The sequence below is a fragment of the Pseudorca crassidens genome, chromosome 4 (genome assembly GCF_039906515.1).
Source record: "Pseudorca crassidens isolate mPseCra1 chromosome 4, mPseCra1.hap1, whole genome shotgun sequence".
Classification (NCBI taxonomy): Eukaryota; Metazoa; Chordata; class Mammalia; order Artiodactyla; family Delphinidae; genus Pseudorca; species Pseudorca crassidens.
This window is the reverse complement of record NC_090299.1, coordinates 42,117,273-42,137,576: the sequence shown is the minus strand read 5'-3', so window position 1 is coordinate 42,137,576 and position 20,304 is coordinate 42,117,273. Positions and strand designations below refer to the sequence as shown.

The following is a 20,304-nucleotide window of genomic DNA, read 5'->3' as shown; positions in this document are numbered from 1 at the left end:
GAGCTTACCAAGGTGGAGATGTAGGTGTGGGGTGGGGTGGGCGGTGCTGAGAGAAGATGGGAGTGGGACCAGAGAGCAGGGTGGGTGCTGAGGTGAACAAAGGCAAGGTTGAAAAATGATTGGTGAACAAAGACCCAAAGTGCCAAGAGGAGATGCTAGATAGCCTCTAAATCAGAGGTCTCAAGTCAGGGTACAGAGGTCAGAATTCAGGACCAAGTAGGTAAGACAAGTATAAGCAAAGTGCTGGAGGAGTGGAGTAGTGTGGGAGTCATTCTGAGTGATTAAGAGAAGAGCATTAACCAAGCTATGTTTCTTATCAATCGGTGTTCTAAGAGAAAATGGTTCTTTTGTTGAGTAATTTTGAAAACATGTAACTTGATTCTTAGAGAGCCATATTAATAAGAATAATAATAAACATAATAATAATGATAAAAATAATGATAGTGATAAAAATGATATATAGATGATTGCTGACCACCATTCACCAATACCTCTTCTTTCTCCACTGCTGGGCATACTGAATGAATGACTCTCCCCTACTATTGTTAGGTGAGGACACATGACTTGCTTGGTCAATGAAATGTGAGTGGAAGTGACATGTGTAATTGCTAGCATTCACCTCTTCAGTTTGCTTTTCTCCCTGCTTCTATGACTGTGGCATTCCCTAAATGATGATGACCCCCACCCAACTCCAACACCAACATGGGATGGACATATAGGATAAACAAGAAGTAACTTTTTGCTGTTCTATGCCACTGAGATTTTGTGTTTGTTCATTATAGAAGTGTAACCTGCCTTATCCCGACTGATAAAATAGCTAACATTTAATGAGAACTTACTATGTGCCGGATACCATTTACAGTATTTCACATGTATTAACACATTAGTATATTATTAGTGGATCTGGTATGTCTAGAGGTAAATAAATACGGAAGTAAAGAAACCTGTATAATGTTCACCAAGTGTATAGAACAATAGAATTCCCTCATTTCTACTTTCCTTATTTGGGGTGCAGAACACCTATTTGATGCCTTGTGGAAGATAACCAAAACCCCAGGAAAAGATAAAATTCCTCACCTATTAAATAGGTAGGGGAGCAAATAAGACTAAGAGCAAGAATTAAGTTAGTATGATCTTGGAAAAGTGAGGCTCTTGTGGCTAATGCATCCAGGCCAGTAGTGCTATATTAGTCATAGTAATATGACTAAAATGGTCATGTGATGGAGAATGTATCACAAACATGACAGGCGTGATGGCTAATTTTAGGTGTCAACTTGACTGGACCATGGGGTGCCCAGGTTAAACATTATTTCTGGGTGTGTCTGTGAGAGTGTTTCTTCATGACATTAGCATTTAAATTGGTGGACTCAGTAAAGCAGGTTGTCCTCCCCTATGTAGGTGGGCATCATCCAATCCACTGAGGACTTAAATAGAACAAAATGCAGAGGAGGGAGGAATCTGCCCCTTTTGGCCTCCTGCATGCCTACTTGAGCTGGGACATTGGTCTTCTCTTGTCTTTGGGCTGAGATTTATACCATCAACTCCTCTGGTTCTTGGGTCTTTGGACTCAGACTGGAATTACACTACCAGATGTTGTGGGTCTCCAGCTTGTAGACATTAGATCTGGGGACTTCTCAGCTTCCATAATTACGTGCACCAATTCCTCATAATAAATAGCTTCTCATGTATATAAATCCAGTTGGTTCTGTTTCTCTGGAGAACACCGGCTAATACACTGGGTGACAATGGTGCTATTCTTAAAGTAGCCTGAGTAGTCTTTGGGGGTAGGTGGCCAAAGAGACAGTATGACCTTAAGACTGGATGTAGGAGCTGCATGGAAAGGACTCAGGACTCGGTGCCTATTGTTTCTGCTGCTTGAAACACTCTTCTACCAGACCTTTGCATGCCTGGCTCCTCCTCTTCATTCGAGCCTTGCCCCAAATATCATCTCTTCAGAGGGGACTTCGCAGACCTCTCAACTTTGCAGGCCCGAGTCACTTTCTATCACATCACTCTGTTTTACTTACACCCCAGTTCTCATCACTTTCTGATACTTTTCTTGTTAATTTATTTGTTCATCATTTGTCTCCCCTTAATAAAATGTAAGTGCCATGGGAACAGAGAGCTTGTAATGCTCAGTAAGGAACTCCCAGTGTCCAGCACAGTATCTTACACCTGATAAAAACTCAATAACATTTCAGAATGATCAACTGAATGAATGAATTATTGAATGAATAACAGGTACAAAGGAAACTAATGGAGCTTATTACAGTGAAAAATGCATAAAATGGACAGAAAGAAACCCTAGGCTGTCAGCATTCTACCAACAGCAGTGGACAGAAGTGGGAAAGCACTCAGTGCAAGTCTATAATGTGGACCAGTGCGGGACCACAAGTCGGGGTTGTCGTGTTGCCTGATTACAGAGGATACCCTTCATACCTAACTCCACTAAGGCTGGGTTTGTGGCACCTATTGGGTGCTTCTGGAGCTTCCATAGGTTAACTCTAGCAAAGCATCTACAATTAAGGATGTGATTATTTAACTTACCTACCTCAATAACTAGCCACATGTTCCTAGAAAGCCTATGTCTTATACATGACAGTGTCCAGCCTGTAGAGAGAATATTTAACAAAAATTTGTAGAATGGATACATGAATGAATAATTTTATAGACAATCCCTTTATCACCTCAACCCAATTGTTGACTGTCATGTTAATACTTACCACCTGAGCTTGAGCCTACCCCAGGACTTTGGGTCCAGAATGGCAAATAGATTTCATCTTGTGTGCCAAATGACTACTATTAATTGCTACTTAAAGGCTTGTGAAGAGATAGATCTCAAGACTAGTTCTAGTGTCAAATGGATACGGGTACCATGATTAATTAATAAGGTCTACACCAAGCAAGGGACAGAGGTGTGGCCTGAGTTCCACGTATTTTCTAACCCAAACTTGTGGATTCCTCATTAGTGAAGAGTGACTGCACCTGACTCAATCTTACCCAAACCTCTTTGCAGTCAGTATTCCAACCAAATGCATAAATCACACTTTGTGTTTGAGTTTTAAACTCTCCTCCCTGAATTCTTTTCATTATGAAGGGGTATTGAAAATTGTAAACCATGAGGACAGCATCTATGCAGAAGAAAGTGGCATAGGGAAGAATGAGAGATGGAAAAGGAAGAAAGGAGGGGAGAGTGCATGCAAAGAGGGAAGAAAGTAGGGAGGGGAAGTGGAAAAAGAGAACACTTGAATGTTTATAAATTGGAAAAAACACAACAGATGAGCGGCAGGGCAGGGAGGATAGGTTAAGAGAATGACTAAAGAAAAAGTAGAATGGAAGTCTTTTCTTGGGTGATAACTGCACACATGAAAATTTAAAATAGGCCTAATAATGCCTGACCCCTCTGAAATCTGAGGGCCAAATCAGATGCTCACTTGAGATTTCATCAGGTTCATAGGTTAATAAGTCTTTGTGTTAATTTTTCTTTTTCTCACTTCTTTTCTTATGTTTCCTCTCTTTTTCTAATCTTTCCTCTTATTTCTTCTCTCCATTCCTTTCCACATCTTTCTTTCCCTCCCTCCCTTCCTTCTTTCCTTCCTTCCTTCTTTCTTCCTCCCTCTCTCTTTGCCTCTCTACCTCCCTTCCATCCTTTCTTCATTCCTCCCTTCCTTCTTTTTAAATTTTCTTCCTTCTGCATTCATCCATAGTATGAGAATACTGTGCTAGTGCTGAAAATAATATAGACAAATGAGAGACCCATTTCTTGACCTCCACTAGTTCTTGATTCCGTTGGGAGGACAAGATTAGAAGCATTAGCGTAAAGCTTAAGTGTCTTTGGGTCTAACAAGACATGGATTGTAATCGAGCTCTGCCACTGGCTGCCTTGTGACTTTACCTCCAAGAGCCTTATAGTTTCTTCATCTATAGACTAGAGATGATAATAACACCTTCTCTGTGGGATAGTTGCAAGAAATGTATGAGATACTGTTATATATAAAATCTTTTTTTAACATCTTTATTGGAGTATAATTGCTTTACAATGGTGTGTTAGTTTCTGCTTTATAACAAAGTGAGTCAGCTATACATATACATATATCCCCATATCTCCTCCCTCTTGCATCTGCCTCCCACCCTCCCTATCCCACCCCTCTATGTGGTCACAAAGCACCAAGCTGATCTCCCTGTGCTATGTGACTGCTTTGTATATAAAATCTTAATGAGTAAATATCAGTTATATTATTAAATATTAGTGTATAATGAAACCTTCTGGATCTTCATTAATAGAATGAGATGTTTCATCTTCTGTCTCCCCTGAATGCTCAGCTCATCCTCTTTACCTCTGCTACAATTTCACATTTAACCTTGCCTCCGCTTTTCCTGTATTTGCACATGTGTTTGTTATATTCCCCTTAAATGAGATGGTGTTTCATAATCAGGTATTACTTAGGTTACCCTTAGCTATAAAGTAAGATAGTATCCAAATGAAAGTAGCTTAAACATTGATAAAGTTTTATTATCTAACCTAAAGAGGGGTTGGAAGGTAGGAGGTTTCAGGTTATTTAATCCAATGTAGCAAGGTGTCAACAGGGACGAGGATGTTCCCATCACTCCTCTTTGTCATCTGCAGCCTGTTGTCATTCATCCAAGTTGTGTGCCCTCATATTATCAAGATGGCTGCTGTAATGCCAGCTCTTACATTCTCACACAAGTTGTCAAGAAGAAAACAAGTTTCTACTTACCTATCTCTTTTCATCAGCGAGGAAAATCTTTTACAGTACACCCCAATGGACTTCCCCTTTGTGCCTCATTGGCCAAGGTTGTATCACATCATCATGCCTAAATCAAGCCCTGTCAAAAGGAATAGAATTGCCTTTATTGGCTTGGACTGATCAATATTCATTTCTTGGGTCTAACCTGGAGCCATTTTCCTTGAAAACATTGGAAGATCAACATGACAAAAATCAAGGATTTTCCATTAAGGAGGAAGGAAGCAGTTAGGGGGTTTGTTATGCAACCAAGAATGTCTTCTGTAATTCACATTTGTATCTCAAATTCCAGAAGACTGCCAATCACTTAGTAGGTCTTTTGAAATGGTTGTGTCAAGAAAATCCCATTCTTTCCTGTACTTCCAACTGCCTACTCAATATCTCCACTTGGATTGCCATCAAATCACCAGAAACTAGGAGAGAGGCATGGCGCAGATTCTTCCACACAACCCTCGGAAAAATCAACTCTGTGGACACATGGATCTCATACTTCCAACCTCCACAACTGTGAGACAATAAATTTCTGTTGTTTAAGCCACTCAGGTTGTGGTACATCGTTGCAGCAGCCCTAGCACACTTCTAGTACAGTTCTCGTTGCCTACTAGGTAAAATCCCTGTCCTTTATCATCCAGGATCTGGTTCTAGCCTGTTTTCTAGCTTCTTAGACCATTCTGTCCCCTAGAGACAGCCTGTGTAGGATCTAGGCCCTTCTCAGGGTTCTTGGAACATGACTTGAGTGTTACACATATTCCTTCATTTTCTTGCCAAATCACATTCTTTCTTCCAATTGTCATCTTTTCAGAGTGGCCTCTCCAACCTTATCAACCCAGAGGGAGTTCCCTCTCTTCTGTTCTTCCCCCTGCACCTTGTGCAAGACTCCACTGAAGCACATATTTTCCTGGATTACTTTGTCTTTGTTTTATGACCATGTCTCTCTGTCTGGACTGAGAGAATATTCAGAGTGGAAATAGCTTCCTACTCACTTTTTTCCTTCCAGTATTAAGGCCAGGAAGGTGGCTTATGCCCCCCAACAATCCTTGCTGGGATGTTGCTAAGGAATTGAGTATGGCCCAGTAGAAAGTGGGCTGGAGAACTTGGTTTCTATGTTTACTCTGCCTCTAACTTGCTGGTTGACCCTCGGCAAGTTCCTTAACCATTCTGGGCCTCTGCATTCCTATCTGCAACCTCTAAGGATACCTTAACAGTGTCCCCATGGGAAGCTTCACCCAAGGCTATTCTTTTGTCAGATTCTCATGGAAGCCAAACGGAAGTTGTAAATATTGAGTGAAAGAATTTCAGGCAGACTTAAGTCAAAGGGCAATGTTTCCTAAACAAAGACCTAATCAGCTCTCCCACTTGTACCCATGAAGGTAGCTACTTCTTTTGCTTTCTGGCAAAGCTGACTGCAACCCAAAGCTGCCAGGCCACAGTGGTTGGGAGTGTAGCCATAGTTTAAGTTTTAAAAATGAATGGCCAGTAAGCAGGATGACTAGACTATTTCGGGCCACCCTCTCTTTTGCTGGCAAGGATTTCAGGGGCAGTTAGGAGGAGTCTGCATGAGGAAATGAGGCAACCTCCCTCAAGATACCTGCAAAACCTGAATGGGAAGGGGCCCCAGGGTAGAAGGTGGAGCTTCCCACTGCACTCACGCCTCCTCCTTTCTCAGCACTTGTGTCTCTTCTCAGAGCAATAACAGTCTCTGAGACAGAGGATCTCTCCATTGTGGATGAGCTCCAGTTTGCCCATGGAGTCAGGTTTGAACTGCTAGTGAGCTTGACTGTATGATAGAAAAAGAGGAAAATCTTCACTTCTGCAATGGTGCCAAGTTGTGTTGGTTACCGATAAGTTTTCACAAGGGAGATTCTTGGCTGGTTTTGCCCTTAGTGAAAGCTCCCTTCACTTCAACACTATTCTTTGAGAGATCCATATCTTGACAGCCTGGAGCCCTCCCAGAAAATGTTCCTGTGACTTGAGTAACTAAACCCAGCTCTATGTGTGAGTATAATATAGATACATTTTTCTTCCCTCCTGGTATATTTTGTTTAATATGTGATTCATAGCTTATTACCTTGTGCAAATCACTTGGCCTCCATGATTCATAGTGGTCGTGCTGTAAAATGGGTATAAGGATACTTATTACCTCTTACATTTTACTTCCAACAAAGCCATTCATTTATCTCACCTAAAGTCTTTGACTCAATGAGGTTAGCTCTAGTTTTAAGCTCTACAATTTGTTGAAGTAAAATGTAACTTTAATGTAGTTTTGCAAAAGAACACTTACTTAGTTGATTGGTGGGGAGAAAACCCTGTTAAACTGTGCATTGTCATAGGTCTGATAGTGACAGCCTTTAGTCCTTTGAAGGCTCGGTTCAAATAATAACTCTAGTAACATTTCTTTCTAGGTTGTACTACACTTTTTTCCCTTTCTATTTGCAGTTTTATTTTTCCCCAAAATAACCAGGAAAGTTGATACTATCACTCCCATCTACCAGAGAAGACTATTGATACTTGGGGGAGAATAAACAATGGTCCCAGGTCACCCAGCAGCAAGAAGCAGAGTTAATACCTAGAACTAGGTCTTCTGTCTCCACATCCAATGCTCTTTCCACTACAGAGATGATTACACTAGCCATGTCTTGGAGTTGTTTAATGCTTTATCTCAGCATCAGTCAAAAACATATTAAGTGCCTGCTATGAGCCAGGCTCTTTGATAAAAGCCTGATAACTCTCAATCCCTGTGCTAAAGAAGCTCACAGTTGAATAGTCAAGATAAGATTCCTGCAGAAATAGCCCTAATACAAAGCAGAATGTAAATAGTTTAGGAATTAGAAAGTCTTCAGATCATGGGGACCACTGAATGTCTAGCTAAGGAGTTTGGAATTTATTGGTAGGCCATGAGGAGCCACTGAAAGTTCTTTGTTGAGTGTCCTGTGTTCAATAAGGTCTTCTTAAACAAAAGAAAGCAAAATGAAACATGGGAAGAGTTTAGAGCAAGGGTTTGCATCTTTACCACTCTCCACTGGAGGAAAACAAGCAAGATGCGGTGGCTGTTCAAGTCACAGTGTGGGAACGAACAGGGACTTGGACCAGCCATCCTTCTCCATGCCCTTTTCTTAATTTCTATTGTGCAGACATGGTAGAGATTGACTGGACAGGAAGACAGGAGCTGGTGGGCCATAGGGGCTGCCCTAGCTTTCATCTCCTTCTTCTCTGGGACATTGCATACAAGTCTGTTGGCTCTTAGAGGCTATTTTAGTCATGTCACTTTTTTACCTGGCCCTTTGAGAGAGGACTTAACCATGTGACTTACTTTGGCCAATAAGAGGTTAGGAGACCTGACACAGTAGTGTTTTGAAATGACCTTGCATTCTGGGCTTTGCTCTCTTATGCCTCTGTCATCACACATGAGCACGTTCAGGCTAGCTCAGAGTGAGATAACACTGCAAACTTCATGCAGAGAGAATGGGGACGGGGTGGGGGGAGAACTGGGGAGAACATTATAATTTAACAGCATCTGTCTATTGCCATACTCACGCTACACGTAACACCATGCTGTTTCTCTGCAGTATCTATGCTGGATCCCATTCATGTCATCTAGGTATACGTGTGTGAGTTGAGCAACCCCCTGATCCGAGGGGTACCCCTCCTTTAAGTGCAGCCCAAGTATCATCTCTTTCAGGAAATACTAAACACTTCTAAATCCTACTAATGGTTCTCTTCTCTGGGCATCGAGAGCAAGTAAAAATGAGGACTCTGAATACACTGAATGAATATACTGTCTTTTGATGTACAGTCTTATTTGAATGTCTCCTTCAAGCAAATATGCAGCAGACAGGATTCTAGGGAAGAGGCAGAGAGAGACTGTGTGGGAGCCCCAGTTAGCCAGAAGGTTGAGAGATACCACCCCAGACATCTGGAGCCTCTCCAAATGGGCTTCCTTAAGAACTCGAGGAAAAGGTCTTAGCCAGGCAGGAAACGTGGAGTTCAGGCCCCAGACCCTCATCCATAGGGAAGAGGATGAAAGATGCAATTGTGGGTAGGTATTTGGTGTGACAGGGAACTTAAATTTGTGGGCAACCAGGGCAAGATATCATTGTCAAAAACATTAATAATACATAACAGCTCTCCTTTACTGAGCACCTACTTTGTGCCTTCCAGGTTGATGCTATCACTCCTATTTAACATATGAAAAAACTGAGACTTAGAAAAAAGAAATGATTTACCTAAGATCAAACAGCTGGTAAGCAGAAGAAACACAGTTCAAACCCAAGCCTGCTTAACCCAGAGCTAGCACTTTCTGCTCTGCCACTTCCAAGATGTATTAGTGCCATTGTGATTTTCAGCTGTACAACTACCTCATCTGAGTAGGTCAGGCCCTCTCCAGTGGGACCACACCACCAGGTGGGGTTTGGTGGGAAAGGCAGCTGTGAAGAAGGGTCCTTGGATAACTTGCCTGTAATCCCACGGACAGATGTGTACCTGGTTCCTCATGTCCCACCATCTATGAGTCCCACATGTCCCAGCTGGCCATAGCATTGGCTGGTAGAACACAGTGGTACTTGCTGGGGAGGAAGGAGTCCAAATTCTAGCTCTGGCTCTGCTGTGTGACTCTAGGTGTGTTACAAACCTGCCTCGATTAGAGTTACTTTAACTATAAAATGAGGGACTTGAGTAACGTTCAATTCAACATTCAACTTTTTGGGTCCCACTTGTGCTAGTAGATGGATCAGAGTGAAGAGAGATACAAAGAGGGGTCAATCCCTGCCTCCAAAGAGCACATGGTCCACTGGGGGCAAGAACACATGCCCAGGTTCCTCTGACAAAGCTCAGACAGTAGTGAGAGCTGGGCAAGGTGTAGCCATACTCGGGGGGCAACAAAGAGGGAGAGACCTGTAGGGAGGGCTGAGGGAAGGTTGCACCGGAAGTCGACAAGCAGGAGAAGCTTCAGGAATGAGTGGAGTTTTTAAGAGGTCTCGTTTCATCTAAGTATCTTCAGAGTCTGTCAAAATGCTCAGCAAATTGTAGGTCTCAATGTCTGCTTGTTGACTGTAAATGAAGAAATGAGGGAGAATAAATGAATGGCTATTTTAGCCACAGAAATGCTATATTCCATTGTTTATAGGCTCAACAAGGCAGCAGGAAAAATAATTACGTTGTGTTTTATATTTTGTAATCTAGCCAAGAAGTCTGACATACATGGGAACACATTGCACTCTTTTTTCTTTTGGGTTTAAGAGTATTGTTTTTTATAAACATTTTGTAATGTGGGGGAAATTATAAAAGTGTGACTAATCTTATCATCCAAAGATGGTCAGTTTTAACACTTTGTTATATATTCTTCCAATCCTTTCCCTGTGCTTACACACACACCCACACCCACACATACTCTAACACTAGTTTTTTTACCTTACATAGAGTGAAAATGTGCTCAGACAAGAAACAAAATGAAAGAATGTAGTTCCAATAGTCCATTTGACATTTTATATGAAAATTAAGCCTATGGTAAAACAAAAGAAAGGCAAAATATGGCATCTTAGGCTATAGATGTTCCAAATATGACAAATATTTCTTTTTTTCCAAGTATAACCTTTCTTTTTTCTGCAAAATGATAATATTAATGGTAATGATAATAATTATCATTCATTAACCCCCCACTATATACCAGGTGGTGTACAAAGTACTTCACACATATTAACCGTTTTTATATCACCACGACTTTGCAAGTTGGAAAATTTAAAAGAGGAGGTTTAGAAATTTGCCAAGTCTACTCAACTGGGAACCCAGCCTTGTCCATCTCAAAGCCAAGGGCTCACTCTAAGGATGTCAGAAGTGCTGTTCCAGATGTCTCCACACAGGACTGAGAACCAGACTTCCAAATGTCATAGGATCACATGACTTTAAAGGGCTTCTGAGGATGTGTCTTTGTGTTGTAGAGGTTATAATGGAGCTGACAGTGGGCTGCTCCAGCCAGACGTTGGATGCGGTGTCTGTTAAAGTCCCTGGACTTACCTCTCTGATATCACTGACTATCTGAGTTGCAAAGAGTGTCTTAGCCATCTGCCTTGATGCCCCTGCCAATAGCCTGCATCACTTGCCAGCCACGTGAGTGAATCAACTTGGACCTGCAACCCAGGCAAGACTTTAGATTGGCACAGGTCAACTGTCAACAGACTGCAACCACATGAGAAGCCCAGTGAGAGAACCAACCAGTTGAGCCCACTCAACACACTGGACCATGAAAGATCATAATATTCTTTTATTTGGGGGATGCTTTGTTACACAGCAATAGATAATCATAACAGTGACATTGAGTTGGGTTGAATTTCAGACTTAAAGGATTTTTTCCAGGAAATTTTTCTCCAGTAAGTGGATTTTTGGCTTTAAAATTTAAATTCATATGTGGGAAACATTGTTTTTGACTATTATGTAACTGGTCACCTGCATTAAATGTTGGCAGTGAGGGTTTCTTCTGTGTCTATATTGGCAAAAGGCTCTGTATAGATAGATATTTCATTAGATTAAGGTTTGGCAAAACCATTAGTGTATTTAAAAAAGGGAAAAACATGGTGTCCAGAGCCAAAATACTTACAAAAATTCTTGAAAAAAAACCATGAAAAAAAATTTAGAAATATTGTGAATAAATTAGGTTACTTAGTAACATGCAATACAGGGTTTTCACAGGCAAATCATATTGGTCTATTTGAATTCTCTTGTAGGATAACATTCTGGGCCAGTAGATTGGGAGGAAGTAGACTTGCAGTCCTGAACAAATTTGTACTTGTTCATGATATATTATTCTTTCATATGGCCATGGATTAAGTAGCCTAATGTCTTAATTAAGGTTTGTATGGATATTCTTTGCTGAGATTCTGTGAATTCTTTTTATATTTTTTCAGGTTCTGATAATAATTTGCTGACTTTATGAAGACATTTGCAAGTTAAAATTTTGACGATCTGGAATATTTTCAAAAATATTGGGGAATTATTTGTCTTCAAAGGCTTGTTAGAATCCTTTCTTGAACCTCTTAGCCTAGAGCTGAGTGTGTTTATTTGTGTGTGTGTGCATGTGTGTGTGTGTGTGTGTGTGTGTGTGAGAGAGAGAGAGAGAGAGAGAGAGAGAGAGAGTGAGAGAGAGAGAGTGAGAGAGAGAGAGAGATTTGGGGGGTGGGGAGTCAATGGTGACTTCTGGAATTCTGAATTGCACAATTGTTTGGATAGTGGTGCCATTGCTTAAGATAGGGAGCTCTGGAAGAAGGCCTGGATTGGGTGAAAATCTCATGGATTTCAATTTTGAGAAACGTTGATTTTTCGGGTTTTGGCTGGGGAGGGGGCTAAGGGTGGCAAGGTACTTGACGAGAAAACTTGTGTAGAAGCTGTGTTTAAATATTGTATGAGTTTACTAGACTGCTGTAACAAAGTACCACAAACTGAGTGGTTTAAACAACAGAAGTTTATTGTCTCACATTTCTAGAGGGTAGAAGTTTAAAATCAAGGTATTGGCAGGGTTGGTTCATTCTGAGAGCTCTGAGGCAAAACTTCAGTCCCTTCTCCTAGCTTCTGGTAGCTCTTTGGCTTGTGGTATCATAACTTCAGTCTTCCCACATCATTCTCCCTGTATGTGTATCTATTTTCAAATTTCCCCTTCTTATGAGGACACCAGTTATATTGGACTAGAGCCCATTCTAATAACCTCATTTTAATTTTATTACCTCTGTGAAGACCCTATCTCCAAATGAACTCAAGTACTGGGGTTTGGAACTCCAACATATGAGTTTGGGGGGAGGATCATAGTTCAACACATAATAAATATCAAGCGTGCTGTTCTAACTTAGATTTTGTTTATTTGGGGGTAGCTTATAGGGTGGGGCTAATGAAGATTTAGTGAAAAAATGTACTCTCCCCTCAACCATTCCTTGTTGCTGCCACTAATTTGTTACACATATGAGTTTGAGGTGACTTCAAGATATTCAAAAGCATATGTTATGCTAAGTAAAAAAAGTCAGTCACATAAGATCACATATTGTATGACTCCATTTACATGAAATGATCCAAATGAGGAAATTCATAGAGACAAATTAGTGATTGCCCAGGACTGGGGCTGGGAGTAGGATGTGGACTCTCTGCTAATGGGCATAGGTCTTATTTTTGGAGAGGATGAAAATGTCCTAAAATTTGAATATGGTGATTGTCGCACAACTTTGTGAATATCCTAAAAGCCATTGGATTGTAACTTTAAATGGGTAAGTTGTATGGTTTGTGAATCATATCTCAATGAAGCTATTAAAAATAAAAGCAGGGCTTCTCTGGTAGCGCAGTGGTTGAGAGTCTGCCTGCCGATGCAGGGGATGTGGGTTCGTGCCCCGGTCTGGGAAGATCCCATGTGCCGCGGAGCGGCTGGGCCCGTGAGCCATGGCCGCTGAGCCTGCGCGTCCGGAGCCTGTGCTCCGCAACGGGAGAGGCCACAACAGTGAGAGGCCCGCGTACCGCAAAATAAATAAATAAATAAATAAAATAAAAGCAAGTGTTAAGTCAGCAGTTGGATATAAGGGTGTTTGAGTGAATTTTAAAGTCCATGTCACTCATGAGATTCTAAGATCTGCATTTTTTTCATCTCTCTGGATTTCTTTTTTTTTATTTGTAAAATGAGACTAGAGTCTATGTTGTAGACGATCTCCCCTTCGATTCAACTAAAGCATCACTTGATATCCTTATTGTACCTTACAGAGCAGACTAGCTTAGAGCCTGGGTTTTGAGAGCAACAGATCTGAATTCGAATCCAGCTCTTCTACCTACTAGCTCTGCAGCTTTGGGCAAATTATTGTACCTCTCTGAAGCTTAATCTCCAAATCAGGATATGGAATGGGAATAATAATAATTCTTTCCTCATGGGGTTATTGAGAGCATTTAATGTGCTACTATTCTAAAGGGCTTAGCAAGCATCTGGCACATGGTAAATCCCTGAAAGGCAGTAGCTATTTTTATTGTCAACATTAACTTCCTAGGGTCAAGACTAATGACTCTACTTCACCAAAATGAGCCAGATGATTCTTTTTCCACAGGTGTTGAATTGTCCTCTTGCCTTCGATGCTCTATCAGTTCTACATCCTACGCAGTTTTAAATTCTTGAATAATTTGATACAGCCGCACCTGTGTTAGTCCAGCACATATTTTTCCTCACACTCCTCCTGCAATCTGGTAAGATCTTTATGTTATCAAATAATCAGCTTGCCTCTGTTTTTAAGAGGCACCAAATGTCATGTAGAATGAGACAAATTTGTGATCATTAATAGCAATCTGATGGATGCAAATACATCTCTCATACTTATTGAGCACCTACTTTGTTCAAAACAATATGCTAAGCACAGAGAGGAGAGCGAAAAGAGCAATATAAGGATGCTGTTCTCACAAGTCCCATGGTTTAGCGGGGAAGATACTCCCATGTGTCCATTCTGTCATGCATCAAATATTTTCCTAGCTTACTAGAAGGATGGAAATATATGTAATGCAATGCATGATGTTGAGCCCTATAATAGATTTGTGAACGCAGGGCTGAGGACTCTCAGAGAAGGGAGGGATTAATGCAACGTGGAGATGACATGCCTGCCAGATGGTGCAGTGACAGAGGGACACTCTCGACTAAAACTGGGAAACACATTACTGTTCTGTAAACAGGTCATGCCCTTTCATGACCTGCATTTCTGATTCGGAGACCAGGGCAGGCTTCACATCTAGGTAAAGCTGCTTCTGAAATGACGAGTAGAATTTGGATATTTAGTGAAGGGACTAGGGAGGGTCATCACAGGGAGGCAAATTGAGGTTGGGTTATGAAAGCCCTAATGCTAACAGAAGACAATAAATAACTCTTAAAGGGGAATGACAAGCCCAGAATTATGCACATGAATCAGTGTGTGTGTGTGCACGTGCGTTTGTGCACATGCGTGCACTGAAAATATAACACACTGGTTGCTTTTTTCCTACTTCTTACCTGGTGTTTTCAACCCCAAATTTTATATGTGTTGATCAAGAAATTTTTTTTGGGGGGGAGGGTGGGTAAGTATTTGAGCAAAAACAGAGAACGTGTAGTTTAGAAAGCAAGCTTACCGCTGTCTCTCAGCAACTGAGACTTTTCATTGTCAATAAGGTTAATTACATCTATCATTCATTCTAAAATGACCTTTATGATTTTTCCTCCTAATAACATTCTCTCCATATGGGCTCACGTTTGGGTAGCTGAAGATCGGTGATGTCAGCCCTGAATTTCACCATCTGACAATCAGAGCCCTGGAACTACAGGTTAGGCTCTCAAGCTTTCCTGTGGCCCTGCCTCCCAACTTACATGCCTGAACTGAATTGGTGAACCATCCTCTGCTATGAGGATGCAGAAAAGCATATTGCCTATTCACCAAATAATTCTTCACTTCAAAATATTGGGGCAAGATTTATAGAAAAGAGAGTTAGAAGGAGCAAACATTTATTGACATCAGTGAGAGAGCATGGACCTTGGAGTCCAAAGACCCATATTTAAATCCCAGATCTGCCACTTATTTGCTGGGTAACTTGAGCAAATCACTTCCCTGCTCTGGGTCTCAGCTTCCTCCTCCTCTAGAGAATGAGGATGGTAATATTTACCTTACAGGGTTGCTGGATGGTTGAATGAGGTTCTGTATATAAAGCAGTCAATCCAGACCCTAGCTCAAGGTTGGTGGCTATTCTAGAAGTCCCAGGAGAAATGACAGCTGCAGACTATCATCTTCCACAGGTTTTAGAAAGCCAGTGTGTAAAGAGAAACATAAAATAAAATCCACCCTTGAAAATCCCTTAAATCAAAGGTCAGCCTATATGGTTTTATGTAGATGCACAGATTGCTTCTTGTTAGTGGCAAGTGTAAACACAAAACAGGTAAACAAACATATATTTTTACACCAGAATCATATTCATCATAAAACAACATGCGCACCGTATTAGAAGTACATGGAGACAAAGAACAACTGAAAGAGTAGGAATGGGAATTTGTATCCAGGGAGGGCTTCCTGTGTAGTTATGCGCTTGACTCAAAGTTCTGCTGTTACCATCTTGAAAATCTCAATCATTTTTGAACAAGGGGCCTCTCAACTTTATTTTTCTCTGGGACCCACAAATTATATAGTCAGTCCTGGTCATATCTTTAAATTGTTTCCCTCCACTCCTTTTCACCCCCATTTGGTATAGTTGAATTCATACAAGATAAATGTTTTTATGATATGTCACTGTAGTGGAATAACTATTATACACAGTACTTTAGTGCATTTTCAAGAGATGGATGTAATTGTCCCCATTGGATAGATGTGTAAGTTGCTCAAGGTCACACATTAGTAAGTGTTCAGATCGGGACTGATATGTCTGTCTACACTTACTACTACATCATGAAGAATGAGGGAAAAAAAAAAGCATGACAAGTAATTCCACTTCAAAAATAACACAGAATCAGATGCCTAATAAGAGGATGTTTGAACTGGATTGATACGCTGGGCCATGCTGGACCCAGCAACACATCATTTATTTATGCTAAATTTCCCCGGTTATGGCTTGCTTCCTGACATGGAAATCTGTGGGGTTTTACTCATCCTTCTATTCACAGCCCCTAGCACAGTGTTTGGCATGTAGAAGATGCTCACTGCATATTTATTGAGTGAATAATATTCCAGACAAGTTCTTCGCTCAGCACTGGCATTCCTTTTATTGAAAATTCATACCTTTGCTACTTCTCTTCTTTGAAGACCTCTCTGACATGAAAATGTTCTTTAGGAACATAATTTCTGATTATATAAACAAAAAGCCACAAGATCATAACAAACAAAAACTTTGATGATGATTCTTTGCATGAAAAAACGTTGCTGGTTGATTATGTATTTAAATGCTGTTGGAATATCCCAGTTACTGTTTTACTGTCCACTAACTGAGAGTGCCTTGAAAAAGGCATTAGGAAAAAGAGCTCCTCCCCCAGGTTGCTATAGATTTTTTAAAAACCACTTTATTTGGATATAATTGACATACAAAAAGCTGTGCATACTTAATGTATATAATTGAATGAGTCTGGAGATAAGTGTACATCCATGAAACTATCACTACTGTAATCCATCCTCTCCAAAGTGTTTCCTACTTCCCTTTTATTTGTTACTTTTTGTGAAAAAAGTGCTTTACATAAGATCTATCCTCTCAGCAAAATGTTAAGTACTGGGCTGGCCAAAAAGTTTGTTCGGGTTTTTCATAAGCTCATACAGAAAACCCCGATTGAACTTTTTGGCCAACCCACTATATAATACAGCATTGTTAACTACAGATGCTACTTTTTTTTTTTTTTTTTTTTTTTTTGTGGTATGCGGGCCCTCTCACTGTTGTGGCCTCTCCCGTTGCAGAGCACAGGCTCCGGACGCACAGTCCCAGCGGCCATGGCTCACGGGACCAGCCGCTCCGAGGCATGTGGGATCTTCCTGGACCGGGGCAGGAACCCGCGTCCCCTGCATCAGCAGGTGGACTCTCAACCACTGTGCCACCAGGGAAGCCCAACTACAGCTGCTACTTTTAACCCTAGTTAGCAGTGTTCCCCCACCACAGCTGGGAATCAACATACTCCCTCAGTACCATTGTTCCCTCATCCTTTACTCTGCCCATAGTCAACGTGTCACGGGGGCCATTGATTTTTCCTCCCACATTTCTCAACACCAGCCTTCCTCATCATGACCCACTACTTCTCCAGCTTGGACCTCACTTTTCTCTTTCCTGAATTGACCCGGGGGCCTCCCACCAAGTCCCTTTGCCTCCTTCCAGCTTGTCACCACGCAGCCGCTGGAGAGGTCTCAGCACCCTCTGGTCTCTCACTGCTTGCAGGGAAAACTGCCACCCCTTGGCATGGCACTGGAGGTCCTCACCACCTAGCTCTAAACTCACTTTCTAGTTGGTTTCCCTGTGTAAACCCACTCTCGTAGCCTCACGCAGGCTGACTCTGGTGCAGAGTTTAGTGCTCTGGGAAGATCAACATCTGTGGGAGGGAGGCAGAGAGAGTAGTTAAGCTGTGATGATGCGGGGCCAGCCCCACTGGGAGCACAGGAGCTAAGAAGCTGCCAGAATGGTCCCCTGTTTGTCCAAAATAGCTTGTCTTTGTACCCCCATCTCAGCCAGTGCTCCTGGATCAGGTCACCTTGGGCCAGGTGGCTCTCTGCAGTAGAGGCTACTGCTAAGGAGCTGACAGCAGCGGGTGTCTGTCCTCAGCACAGCCTGCAGCAGGGCAAGGAGTTCTTCCCTCCCAGAAGGAGAATCGGGAGCCCATCTCCACGTCTACCACACTTACCCTCCTTTACCTCCATAGAAGCTTTACTCCTTTTTTGTGGCTTCATGCCTTTGTACTTGTTTCTTCTGTTGGAAATGCCCTTTGCCTACTGCTTTCTCCCTTTGATCTGATACTTTCAGTTTCCCTCTGTGACTGATGTCAATTGCTGACTCCCCTAGAAGCCCCTGCCCACTCTCCCAGGCAGTCAGTCACTATTTCACGCGCTCAGTCCATGCACCTTGCTCACATGCACTATGTGATAAGCCCGGACTAGATACCGAAGATCAATGAGACACAGTCCTGACCCCCAACCTACTGTGGAGACTCCGCCTCTTCTGAGCCCCAGTAGTACTTAGCGCTTTCTTGTATTACAGCATCTACCACGTTGCTTATTTATTCACTCACTCCATCATTCACTTGTTCATTCACTGAGTATAAATCAAGTCCTCACCTTCCCTGTGCCTAGCACTCTGCGAAGCACTGGGGATACAATGACCAATTGTCCGGTTTGCTGAGGTATAGAAATTAATCAATGGGTCCTGTAAAGCCGGCGTAATTCTAGCTTGGACAAAGGCTATGAAGTTCATGCAACTATGAGGTTTTACAATAGGGTGTTTGACCTGGTCAGGGAGGTCAGGGGAAGCAACCAGGAGAAGTGATAATTACCAGACAACTTGGAGAAGGGAGAGAGGCTAGAAGGCTTTCAGGTAGAGATTACAGAATGCCCACAGACTCAGGGGCAGAAGAGCAAATGGAGACTCTGAAGATGGTGAAAGAGCTTTGATGAGGCTGGAGTTCACAGAGCGAGAGAATAGTAGAGGGTGATGTGATGGCTAATGACCATGTGAAAGTTTACTGATTGTCTTTGGTGCTCAGCGGGAAGTCATTAAATGCTGTAAGCAAGGGATTGAAATGATCAGATTAGAGATCTGAAAATATGTGATGGCTGCTGTTTGGAGAACAGATTGGAGAGGGGAAAGGACCCCATGGGGACACCATGAGGAGGCCATTTTCAGTTGCCCATGGAGATAAGGGCAGCTTGGAGTAGGGTAGGGGCATGGAGAGAAGGGGCTAGATCTACAGCAATTTAGGAAAAAAAAAACAAACTGACAAGCTTGGTGATTGGTTCGTATGTGACTGGGGATTAAGGAAAGGGAGCTGTCAAAGCTGTCCTTTAGATCTCCATTGATCCCTAATCTCTTTGGATTCAGAATCCAATGAAAATTATAGGCAACCCACTGGAGACTCATATATAGACGTGCACATAACACACAGCATTTTGCCTATCACTTCAGAGGGGTGCATAGAATGTCTAAAGTCCACTCCTGAGCCCCAGGTGGGAAAAGAGACTGTATCTTATTCCTTGCCATACCTCTAACTTCTACGCTAGAAATCAGTATAGAATCTGGCACACAGACGTGTTTGTTGAAGCAGTTACTAAAGGTGAGAAAAAATGGAGGGTACTGAGAGGCTCCTGATGGTAAATTCTCTGCCGTCTCTGCTGCAATATGGATGTAGGAATTTTAACAGAAGAGCTAAAACTTGCGTGTCTATGAACAACTGCTCATTAGCTTGCAAGGCAGCATGAGGTGGAAAAGTCCACAAATGGACTCAGGAGCCTCCAGGTGGTGGAGAGGAATACATTTTAAAATATTAAGGCTCCAAAGACCCAAGATTTGTCTGCAGCAGATGTCTCTCCATAATGCTTAGTGCGTTGGACTGAAGAATCAAGCCGTCTGGTTTTATTTTACGTGGGGGAGTACATCATTTGGAGATGAAGCCAGTCTGCCTATGGCTGGGTGGATAAGTTAAGTTAATGTCTTGCATCCAGTGATTCATTTTTTACCTTGTGGATGAAGCAGAACTGGTAATTGTGTTCATAGACAGAGATTTAGAACAGAATCATGCCACTGCAGATAAGGCATTTCAGGCGGCCAATAAAGATAAGAGAGAAAAGAAATGCATAGGAGGAAGTTTTAAGAAAGATTTAGTTTCCACATATTAACCTAGGCTGGGTGGGATTGTCCTCTGTGTGCTTTGAGCAGCTGCAAGGGGGAGGGGGGCGGGAGAACCACCATCTGAACTGTGGACTCTTCAGGTGGGCCTTAGCGATCCATCACCTGGTTCAATCCCCATCTAAGCGGGAATTCCCTCTGCACTGCCCTTTGCAGATGGTCTGTGGTTCCTCCTGAAGCTGCCCTAATGAGGCTCCATTGTTGAGTAGCTCTGATA

At 42.0% G+C, this 20,304-nt stretch overlaps 1 long non-coding RNA gene across 6 annotated transcripts in view; it reads left to right on the top strand.

The window, feature by feature from the left end:
* The window catches only part of LOC137223567 (uncharacterized), a 386,144-nt gene that overhangs the window by 90,262 nt on the left and 275,578 nt on the right, over positions 1–20,304 (top strand). For 5 of the 6 annotated variants that reach the window (XR_010942922.1, XR_010942925.1, XR_010942926.1 and 2 more), the window contains one exon: positions 13,826–13,961. The exons of the other annotated variant lie outside the window; for it this stretch is intronic. This is a non-coding gene — a long non-coding RNA (uncharacterized lncRNA). The remainder of the gene's footprint in view (positions 1–13,825; positions 13,962–20,304) is intronic. 6 annotated transcript variants of the gene reach the window in all.